Here is a 12,196-nt window from a genome sequence, read left to right on the forward strand (position 1 = left end):
ATCTGTTGGTTCATCCCCCAAATGGCTGCAACAGCTAGACCTTGGCCAGGCTAAATCTGGGATCTAGGAACTTCACCTGGCTCTCCCAAAGAGATGGAAGGGGCCCAAACACTTGGGTCACCTTCTGCTGAATTCCCATGCTCATTAGTAGGAAGCTGACTTGGAAACAGAGCAGCTGGGACTCACACCAGCATCCCAATATGGGAAGTTGGTGTTGCAAGCAGTCGCTTAACCCACTGCACCACAACATGAGCCCAAATCTCTCTATTTTCAGGTCAAATAGCAACCTTAATTCTACCCAGCTTTCACTTCCCTCTTCCATGAAATCTAACATATTCATAGGTTCCAGGAATCAGGATGTGGACATCTTCAGAGTAACATTATTCTGCCTACCACAGGCTAGTAACATGAATAAGTAACATAGGGGAGACATAAATCGAGAAGGAGATGCTAATATTTTGTGAAATCTCCTGTTTTTTTTTTTAATGTTAGCAGCTAAATCAAGTTCAGGAAAAAACATGGTCCACCTCAAAGGAAACTCTTCTGGAAATCATAGTCATCACTGGTGATCTCTACCTTACAGTGCAGAACAGTAACCCCTAATCTTAATTTTTTTAACCTCTAAAGGTCCTTTATAATGTTTCCTCCTAAGAACCCAGGTTTTGATAAATTCAAACTGACAAACAAATTCTGTTTTTAACTAAAAATAAGTGCCCAAAGTTTTGTTAGGCAAAGACATTAACATCTATATCTTCCATGAACAGAATAAGATTGGGCTTATTAATGAAAGCTAGTGTTAACTGAGCACTTTTTTTAAAAAACAGCAGAGATTTATTTTCTCATAGTTCTGGAGTTTGGACAGTCCAAGATCAAAGTGTCACAAGGTTTGACTTCTGTTGAGGGCTGTTCTGTCCAACTGAGCCATTATTAGACACCACGTAAGTACTTCTTATGCATTAAGTTACTCATCATTACAATCATTCTGGGAGAACAGGACTATTGTCTCTCCCATCTTAAACATGAGAATGCCAAGGCTCAAAGAGCTGTGTCCCTAAAATCATATAGATAGTAAGAGGTCAAACTATGATTCAAACCAAGATCTGAATTCAGAAGCCAAATTTTTTGCCATTATCGTATCATGCTCATACATTCTTAACAAAGGAAATAAGCATCAGTGTGGCCACTTGCTACAAGTTGCTGCTTGGGAAGCCTACATCCCACTTAGGAAGATTTGATTCAAATCCTGATTCCTCTGCTTTTGATCCAGATTCCTGCTAATGCACAACCTGGAAAGCAGCCGATGATGACTCAAGTATTGGAGTCTTTAACACCCTTATGGAATATATGGATTAGGTTCCAGGCCCCTGCTGCTGTTGCAGGCATTTGGGGAAGTGAACCAGCAGAATGAAATCAATGTCATAGCTTCCTGAGTTGGCGCCTCCTACTAGTGGGTAACCATGGATGTGAAATTCTTTGTGATGTTCAGAATAGGATTCGCACCTCCAGTGCTTCCTTTGATGACTCTAGAGGACTGCCTAGGAGTGGGGATCAAATAACTCAAGCTTGGAAGTGTCACACACACCTTGTAGCAGGTGAAAGAAAAATGACAGAGAAATTATCACTTCCAAGAAATTCCTAGTTGATTAGGAATCCTACACAGGAGACTTCAACCATGCAAAACAAGCCTTGAAGAGGCATTCCACTTCCTGGGACATTCTCCAAAGTTTGAATTTCAGAACTGAATGGCTGTGCCCCCTTACAGTTCATATTGTGCATCATACAGCATGGAACCCTGAATTCATGTTTGGATATTTCCTAGAATTGCTCTACCTTGCCATTCCACCTCAGTCTTCCCTCTGTCAAACCACTATTCCATCTCAGCTTTCCTGCTTTTCCAAGGACCAGTGAGTCTGGGCCTGGGCTGCTGTGCCAGGTTTGCCTCCATTTTCAATGAGAAAATGAGTTTCCTTCTAACACTGGGGAGCAGCCAGGCACAGAAGCCTGTCTGCAGAAGAGAAACCAAAACATGAGTTCTCTTGATTTTACTTGATTAAGGAAGGTGACCGGGTCCTACTGATCTTTGAGGTCCCAGCATCTAGCACAGTGCCTAAAATTTAGTGCTTTAAAAGAGAAGGAAAGGAAGGGAAAGAAGAAAGAGAGAAAGCACACAAAAGTACTGTATTAACAGAGGACGGATCTACAGGACTCACACATGAGAGAGAGAGAGAGAGAGAGAGAGAGAGAGAGACCGACCCCTTGGGGAAATGAAACTAAATTTCTTATCTAAATTATTTAAGAAGAGGCAGTTCCTTCAGGATTCTCTGAAGATCATCACCATTTCTGATTAAGGCACCCATTTCCTGGAACCCAGGCCTTATTAGCAGCTCACAGTTGCCAAGTGATCCATTGCTAAGGAAGTCTGACCTGGCAGCTCAGCTCACCCTGTCCCAGCCAGGAGCAGCTACAGATGGCTCCTGGAGAGCACTACACCAGCAGCAGGTGCACCTCATCAATCTTTAAGTTATGCAGTGCTCAGTATGATTGAAAATAGAGTACAATGCTGTATAGTCAAACACAGACACAGTCATTAATCACTCTTGGTCTCCCCAAGCTAATACAGCCTGATCCAGTTACTGGATTTAGAGCTGTGGAACTAAAAAGGTCATCTACCCACATGACTCGAAGTCATGTTCAAGGCTTACAGTCTAGCTCTAGATCCAATCCTGAAGAAAAAACACAGAGGGAAGGAGTGAAAGAGGCAGGGAAAGGAGGAAGATGTTTGGGGCTCAGACATTCAACTCCTTGACTTGAGTGAACAAGAAATAAATTTTGGTTTATTAAGCTGCTAAGATTTGGGAGTGTTTTATTAATACAGTATCACTTAACTTAACCTGACCAATATGGGAAATTGAATGCAAAGCTTGCCAGAATTAACTTACCAGAGAATTTTAAAAATTTTATGAAGCAAAGTTGTACACTGACTGGGACTTAATCAGGGCTCAATAAATACTTCTTGGATACTGTATGGATGGGTTTTCTCAACCACTAATTAGTTGTATATCTCACCTTTTGTGCAAGATATGCTTCCCACTGTACTCAAATGTGATCCTCAATCTTCTTTACTCTAAGGACTGTCTCAAAGAGTTGTGAGGATTCTTTGAGAGGACACATGTGAAGAACTTTCATTGCTATATAGAGAATACCCAGGACATAGTAAATACTGGGATTATTTTTAACATTGTTAGTGTTTTATTCCTCCATTTATAGTTAGGCTTTAATTTGACCTATTCATCTTCTCTCAAAGTCCTGACCCTATTTCTCTCTACATAGAAATTCTGTCCCCATCAGTAGGTAGTTCAGGATTTACCTTTTTAAAATTGGACTATCCCATCCAGTTTGGTTGCTCTAATCTAAATAACTAATGAGAGTTTTTCTTAAAGATTTATTTATTTGAAAGGCAGAGTTACACAGAGAAGGAGAGAGAGAGAGGTCTTCCATCCAATGGTTCACTCCCCAGTTGGCTGCAACAGCCAGAGCTGGGCTGATCCAAAGCCAGGAGCTTCTTCCAGGTATCCCACGCGGGTGCAGGGGCCCAAGGACTTGGGCCATCTTCCACTGCTTTCCCAGGCCATAGCAGAGAGCTGGATCAGAAGTGGAGCAGCCAGGACTTGAACCAGCACCCATATGGGATGCCAGCACTGCAGGCAGCGGCTTTACCTGTTATGTCACAGTGCCAGTCCTGGGAGTTATCAAGAAGGTGGAATAGGGAGAGAGTTTACTGCTCTAGTCAGGAGGAAGATAGTTTAAAAAAAAAAAACAGGAGAGAGTTCTATCTCAGGGAAGAGTTAGGGAGAAAATTCCAAAGGAAACTTCATGCAAATTAGAGGGACACTGTGGACCTATGTGGAGGAACCAAGCAGCCAAGACCCTCAGCACTAGCATTGGAGTGAAGCAAGAGCAGACTATAGCAGCGCAAACCACAGGCAATAAAGCTGTGAGAAGAGCCTGGTGTGAGTCTGGCTTGGAGCCCTACAGGGGATAATGTACCTGCCACGATGGAGTCAAGCTGGAAATCAATAACTCAAGAATCTCTAGAATACACGCAAACACATGGAGACTGAACAACATGCCCTTGAATGAACAGTGGGTCATAGAAGACATCAAAAGAGAAATCAAAATTCTGGAAATGAATGAAGATGACAATGCAACAGATCAAAAGTTATGAGATACAGCAAAAGTAGTGTTAAAAGGGAAGTTTATAGTGATTGGTGCCTACATCAAGAAAATGGAAAGGCACCAAATAAATGAGCTATTAATGCATCTCAAGGACTTAGGAAAAAACTTGAAACCAAACCCAAAAATAGTAGGAGAAATAAATTAAAATTAGAAAAGAAACAAAATTGAGACAAAAAAATAAAAGATCAGCAAAAGGAAGAGGTTGTTTTTTGAAAAAATAAAAAAGTTGATATACCAAGGGCCCAACTAACTAAAAAAAGGAGAGAAAAGATTGAATCAATAAAAGAGATGAAAATGCAAATCAAAAGCACAATGAGGTTTCACCTCACCCCGGTTAGAATGACTCACATACAGAAATCTACCAACAACAGATGCTGGCAAGGATGTGGGGAAAAAGGGACACTAACCCACTGTTGGTGGGAATGCAAACTGGTCAAGCCACTATGGAAATCAGTCTGGAGATTCCTCAGAAACCTGAATATAACCCTACCGTTCGACCCAGCCATCCCACTCCTTGGAATTTACCCAAAGGAGTTTAAATTGATAAAGAAAAAAGCGGTCTGCACCCTAATGTTTATTGCAGCACAATTCACAATAGCCAAGACCTGGAACCAACCTAAATGCCCATCAATGGTAGACTGGATAAAGAAATTATGGGATATGTATTCTTTAGAATACTATACCGCAGTAAGAAACAACGAAATCCAGTCATTTGCAACAAAATGGAGGAATCTGGAACACATCATGCTGAGTGAAGTAAGCCAGTCCCAAAGGGACAAATACCATATGTTCTCCCTGATCGGTGACAACTGACTCAACACCAAAAAGGAAACCTCCTGAAGTGAAATGGACACTATGGGAAATGGTGACTTGATCAGCATAGCCCTGACTGCTAATGGACAACTTAATATATTATCCCTCATAGTATTTTTTTTGTCTGTTCTACTTAATATGACTGGTTTAATTCTGTAATTATCACACAGTTATTCTTAAGTGTTGAAAATTAACTGAAATGTGATCCCTGTTAAACATAAGAGTGGGAATAAGAGAGGGAAGAGATGTATAATTTGGGGCATGCTCGGGCTGACTTGCCCCAATTGGTAGAGTTGGAAACATACCAGGGGATTCCAATTCAATCCCATCAAGGTGGCATGTGCCAATGCCATCTCACTATTCCAAGTGATCAATTTCAGTTCACAATTGATCATAATGAAAGGACTAAGAGTCAAAGGGAGCACATAAACAAGTCTAGTATCTGCTAACACTAACCGATAGAATAAATAAAGGGGAGAGTGATCCAACATGGGAAGTGAGATACTCAGCAGACTCATAGAATGGCGGATGTCCTAAATAGCACTCTGGCCTCAGAATCAGCCCTAAAGGCACTCGGATCTGGCTGAAAAGCCCATGAGAGTATTTCAGGCATGGAAAGCCAAGGCACTCTGGCAAAAAGATCTCTGTGAGTGAGATCCCAGTGGAAAGAACAGGTCTTCAAAGAGGGAGGTGCCTTTCTCTGAAGGGAGGAGAGAACCTCCACTTTGACTATGACCTTGTCTAAACAAGATAAGAGTCAGAGAACTCAAGGGGCTTCCATAGCCTTGGAAACTCATGACTGGTGCATAGGGAGATTATTGATGCCATAAACAGGAGTGTCAATTTGTAAAGTCAACAACAGGAGTCACTGTGCACTTACTCCTCATGTAGGATCTCTGTCCTTAATGTGCTGTACACTGAGGCTTAATGCTATAACGAGTACTCAAACAGTATATTTCACTTTGTGTTTCTATGGGGGTGCAAACGATTGAAATCTTTACTTAATGTACACTAAACTGATCTTCTGAAAAAAAAAAAAAAAAAAAAAAAAAAGAAATTATCAATTCCCAACTTGACTCTCACTGGGATTAAACATGACAATAGGTCTGATCTGATTTCATCATGATTTAAAAAAAAATCATCTATTATTTTTTCACTTTATGTTTCTGTGTGGGAACAAACTGTTGAAATCCTTACTTAAGGTATACTAAGCTGATCTTCTGTATATTAAGATAATCGAAAATGAATCTTGATGTGAATGGAAGGGGAGAGGGAGTGGGAAAGGGGAGGGTTGTGGGTGGGAGGGACGGTATGGGGGGGAAAGCCATTGTAACCCATGAGTCGTACTTTGGAAATTTATATTCATTAAATAAAAGATTAAAAAAAAAAGAGATGAAAAAAGATATATAACAGACACCACAGAAATAAAAGAATTTGAGGAAATTACTACAAAAAGCTGTGTGCCAACAAAGTGAGAAACCTGAAGAAATGGATATATTCCTGGACACATACAACCTACCTAAATGGAGCCATGAAGACATAGAAAACCTAAGGAGACCAATAACCAAGATGGAAACTGAGTCAGCACTAAAGACCCTCCCAACAACAACAACAACAACAAAAAAAAAAAAAAAAAAAGCCCAGGACCAGATGGATTCACTGCTGAATTCTCCAATTCTCAAGCTATTCAAAACAATTAAAAAACAGATAATCCTCCCAAACTCTATGAAGGCAGGATCACCTTAATTCCTAACCTGAAAATGATACAACACAGAAAGAGAACTAAAGGTCAATTCCCTGATGAACATAGATGCAAAAATCCTCAACAAAATCCACCCAGTTGAATCCAACAGAAAGATCATTTCCCTGGGCCAAGTGGGATTTATCCCTGGTATGCAGGAATGGTTCAACATTGGCAAAAATCAATACAACATAGCACATTAAACTGAAGAACAAAAGCCATATGATTATTTTAATAGATTCAGAGAAAGCATTTGATGTAATTCAACACCCTTTCATGATGAAATCTCTAAGTAAGTTGGGTATAGAGGAACATCACTCAAAAAGTCAGTGCAATTTATGACAAAGCCACAACCAATGTTCTATCAAATGAGGAAAAGTTGAAAGCATCTCACTGAGATATGGAACTAGACAAGGATTCCACTCTCACCATTGTTTTTCAATATCATCATGGAAGTTTTAGCCATAGTCATAAGGCAAGAAAAAAAATCAAAGAGATACAAATTTAGAAGGAGAAAGTCAAACTATCCCTGTCTGCAGATGACATGATTCTTTATGTAGGTATTCCAAAAGACTAAGAGAGACTATTGAAACTCCTAGAAGAGTTTGGTAAAGTGGAAGGATATAAAATCAAGACACAAAAATCAATTGCCTTTGTATACACAGGCAATGCCAAGACTGAGAAACAACTTCTAAGATCAATCCCATTCACAATAACTACCAAAAAAAATCAAGTACCTTGGAATAAATTTAACAAAGGATGTCAAAGATCTCTATGATGAGAATTACAAAATATTAAAGAAATAGAAGACACAAAAAAACGGGAAAATCTTCCATGTTCATGGAATGGAATAATCAAAATAAAAGTACACCACAAAAATAATCTCAAAATAAAAGTACTCCAAAATACAGTAGTTGATAAAATGAAACAATACAATCATGTATAATTCAGTTTTCTACAAAGACCATACATTTTTATAAATAAGTCTATTTTCCCTTGCATAATTTGATACTTTTGCTATTCTGCAATTTTTCTATGGAATGGTTATGAATTAATTTGTTTTTATTAATATTTTTAAAAACTCTATAGACCCCTTTAATGAGGCTGTACAGCTTTCTTCAAAACTGTAAATTCTGGGCACAGTGCTGTGGTGCAGTGGGTTAAAGCCCCAGCCTGCAGTGCCAGCATCCCATATGGGCACTGTTTTGAGTCTCAGCTGCTCCACGTCCATCCAGATCTCCGCCATGGCCTGAGAAGGCAGTAGAAGGTAGCCCAACTGCTTGAGATGCTGCACCCACATGGGAGACCCAGAAGAAGCTCCTGGCTCCCAGCTTCAGATTGGCGCAGCTCCGGCCATTGCAGCCATCTGGAGAGTGAACCAGCAGATGGAAGAGCTCTCTCTAACTCTTTCAAATAATTAAAATAAAAAAAAGCTCTGTTTCTCAAATAAATAAGGAATTTTTTAAAATCTGTAAATTCTATATTTTACTTTGAAATGGTTCCTCTTCCCCATTATAACCAATCTAATATTCTGATACTCTTATTAGACACATTTTTAATCTTTCTAGTCTAGCCCCTTTTCTTATGATTTCTCTTTCATATGTTTACTCCTTTTTTTGGCTGACTCAGTTCTGTTTGTATTTCATTAATTCCCTCTTCAGCTTTTTCTAGTCCACCACTTCACACGTCCTTAATTGTTTTGTTTATTGCAATGACTACATGTTCTATTTCTTGAATCTGTTTGGTTTTCTCTCAAATCCACCTGATTACTTCCATAATTCCCTGTTCTTATGTAATGGTTTCTATTCCTTTCCTTATCCCTTGAATATCATTAATCTACTTACTTGAAAGTTGTCCTTAAACTGTTTGTTTATAGTTATTAAGGGCATAAATTTGACCAATTCTTGCATCTTCTTGCTCTTACACAGAACTCATTTGTGACTATTTTACAAAGCCATTCTCAGCACGAGTTGGCTTTTTACTGGAGACTGTTACCCTTCCAGTCCTAGACTTCTTCCTTACACAATTTCTCCCCATATGCACCTGGCCAGGATTGTCCACTGCCTGGAGCCCTTGCCCTACACTGCAGGGCCACCTCTGGCCTTCATCATGACTCCAACCCTAAACACAGTATAGACCACACCTGAGTTTATCAAGAGCTTTGATCAGCATATCTGAAGCTCCCAGCTCCCCTTCTCCGGAGCCTGCAGTAAAACAGTCTCATAGTCCATCCCTTTCCCTAGCATGAGGGACAACTTACAGCTTCCCCTGGATCTCCGAGTGCTGAATTTTGCCAGCAATGCTCTTTGGACTTCTTTCTGCCAATAACAGCCTAGTGATACAGGAGAGCCAGAGTCAAACGTGGCGCCCTCCTCCTCTACTCGCCTCTGCAGAAGCCCCCACCCCTTCCTGCATCAGGCCAGGGACTTGTGGCTGCAGCTACCTGGCCAGAGGCATCCATCTGAGCAAGGTTTGGCATCCAGAACCCTGGAGCCCTGGCCACCACTTCATTTTCCTCTCTTGATTCCAACTCATCTAAAGTTGAAATCTTAGTATCACAGGCACTCAGCTAAGCCCTTTACATATTTCATAGTGCCCAGTGTTCACAGTGCTAGCCAGAAGAACTATACAGATCAGGAAAACAAGATGCAGAGAGAATACAGAGAAGTCACATAGTCAAAAAATGAGAAAGCCAGGACTCCATCCCAGGCTGGCTCCTCTAGCCTGAAGGGTTCTTTCCTTCAGAACATGAACAGGCACTCCCCTCTCGCCCTCCACACACTGCAAAGTACAACCTTAGCGTTTTGTTTGAGCTACTCGGCTGGGCTCATCCGGAACTGACTTCTCCAATTTTGAGTATCAGCCACGGGGAATATGCCATGTTTATTAAATTAGCAAATGGCCAAGTGAATAAAAGCTACATTAAAATGGATGGTAATAAGCCTCAGCTTTTCCCTTCCTGTAGAAGCTTGTGTTAGGGTAAGAGGTGGCCAGACTCCCCTGCCTTTTTCCCCAGGAAGAGATACTTAATGCAATAAAATCTCAGACCTGTCAGAGACTTTGTCTGAGGGTTGCTTCCTGGAAGAATTTCTTAAAAGTCCTATTTACATTAAAACAACGTCCACGCCAACTCTCAAGGCCACTTCCTATTGCAGCTGATCAGAGACATGGAGATATGCCCAACAGGAAGAAATCGGAATGAATGTGGCTGGTGCTAAATCTTCTACCTCCACCCTTTCCCACAGCGGGTGGGGGTGGGGTACAGGAATAAGGCTGCTTTGTTCCTGCTGACATTGCCAAGTTTGAATATACCCACTGGAGTAAGGACAGTCTATTCAATAAATGGTGCTGGGAAAAATGGATCTCCACGTGCAGAACCATGAAGCAAGACCCCTACCTTTCACCTTACACCTCATACATATTAACTAAACATTCCAGAAGACGAAGCTCAGACCCTCAGTTCCCGCCAGCTTCCCGGCATAAAGTGACCTTAAACTGAGTATTACTAATTGGAGACTAGAACCATCTTACACATTGAACAATAAAATAAAATAAAACCCTCACACCCACAAGCACTTCGCACTCCCCCTCCCCAGCCAATTTCCTAATTTCACTGCAGTTCTTAACCTTGTAGACTTAAGTAAAGGTAAATATTACTGTTTCAAGACTACCTCTGTCTCGCCCATTTGTAAGTTCAGGGCTGGCCCACATGTGCCCAGAAGTCACCCAACAATGGCCCCCATCCTGGAGCCAGGCTGACTTACCTGACTCGCTGAGTGCAAGGCTCTCACCTTCAGCCCTCCTCACCACTGCTACGTCCGTCCCTCTACCTGGGGCAGGACTCCCCCCTTCCTCTCCCAGTTTATATGATCGAATTAGCTGATGCCAATCACTGCAAATTTTAGCTCAAGGCTCACCTGTGGGAAAGCTTGCCAGAGCCTATGCTCCCACCTGGGTAAATCAAGCCTCCAGTGTACGTGTGCTTCCCTCCTTGGCTGTACCATGAAGACACAGTAGCAAGGCACAGAGCCTCTAGTATGTCTGTTCTGGATTCACTCTTCCAGCAGATACTTGGTTGGAAAGTGTCCGTGGGTAAGTGAAGCCATGCTCTTTGGGACAGTTAGAAATGGGGTTTACAAACAACAGGAAGGGAGTGGATCCTTTATTCATTTTAAAATGTCAATTTCGGAGATTTTGCTGCAAGCCAGGGCTTGTGCTGATGCCTGAGATGGCATTTCATTATCCTGTCCAACAGTGGAGGAGGGGTATGGTTATGTCCTTTTCACATGGAGAAACTGATGGTAGGAGTGGTTAGGAACCTGTCTGCAGTCACCAATGGAGCTGGGTTAAAGCCCCATCTCACTCCCGAATCTCACACTTTCCTTGCATTCTACTAGCCTCTAAGTATCCCTTATTCCAGAAGGTTCCACCACCCACCAGTGCATCCACAGACTCTCTACCACCATTCCCCTTCGAGAATCTGTGTTGTACTGTTTAATATATCCAGCCCTGCTAGAGAAAATAAGAACCACAAGCAGGAAGAATAAATGAAGCTCAGTAGAGAACATATAATTTATGAGACACAGGCAGACTTCACTAAGTATGAGTGAGCTTCACAAACTTCATGGAAACGGCATGTTCCACCAAAAAATTATGCATAAATTTCAAAAAATTTTAACCAAAATAAACTTATATTTTTCATCCCATTTTTCCATAAAATTTTTAAAATACCCTCTTATATATAAACAAAGTAGTAACTTATAGAGACATGTTAGCCTCCATAAGGTATAGTGTTTGAGTGCTGGACATAGGAAGAGATGGAGAGATCAAGAGGTATCAAACATTTGTAACTCACTGAATATCCATGAGGCACCTGAGCTTTGAAATAATCATAGCACATTTAATACACACTGAGTGTCCAATATTTATTAATCAGCCACCTTTGCTGACACTCGCTTTGGTGCTACAGCTCCTCTGCCAGATGAAATCCATAGCTTCTTATCCTTCTCATCAAGGTGATCAGCAAGTTACAGTCGGGGGCCAGGTGCAATTGTCCTGCATCTCTTGCTGTACCATGTTGACCCCAGGTACCTTTCATCTGCCAACTTCCTTGTTCGGCCTCAACTCTGACCTCCATGTCCTCAGCAGCAGCAGAGTAGGTTGATGTAGCAGAGACAGGTGAAACAAAGAACCCTGCATAAACCAGAGTTCAGGTAGCATGGTCCTTCTCCCCTGCTCACACACTCTGCTAAGTACATTAATTTCCACCCCACTACACTTGCTTCAAGCTCTGTGTTTGAAATTTATAGACTCAACCAAGTGATTCAAGCCTTGGTCCTTGAGCCTCTCTGTTACATGAGCTTTGAGAGAGCCTGCCGTGGAGTTAGCATTGTCTTGAGATAATTT

The 12,196-nt window shown here is 41.3% G+C and overlaps 1 long non-coding RNA gene across 5 annotated transcripts in view; it reads right to left on the reverse strand.

Annotated features, from left to right (window-relative positions):
• The window catches only part of LOC127486441 (uncharacterized), a 620,188-nt gene extending 609,521 nt beyond the window's left edge, over positions 1-10,667 (reverse strand). For all 5 annotated transcript variants that reach the window (XR_016229778.1, XR_016229777.1, XR_016229779.1 and 2 more), the window contains exon 1: positions 10,555-10,667. This is a non-coding gene — a long non-coding RNA (uncharacterized LOC127486441). The remainder of the gene's footprint in view (positions 1-10,554) is intronic.
• Positions 10,668-12,196: the final 1,529 nt, after the last annotated feature.

The sequence above is a fragment of the Oryctolagus cuniculus genome, chromosome 2 (genome assembly GCF_051225735.1).
Source record: "Oryctolagus cuniculus isolate XC-2025 breed Fujian yellow rabbit chromosome 2, ASM5122573v1, whole genome shotgun sequence".
Taxonomy (NCBI): Eukaryota; Metazoa; Chordata; class Mammalia; order Lagomorpha; family Leporidae; genus Oryctolagus; species Oryctolagus cuniculus.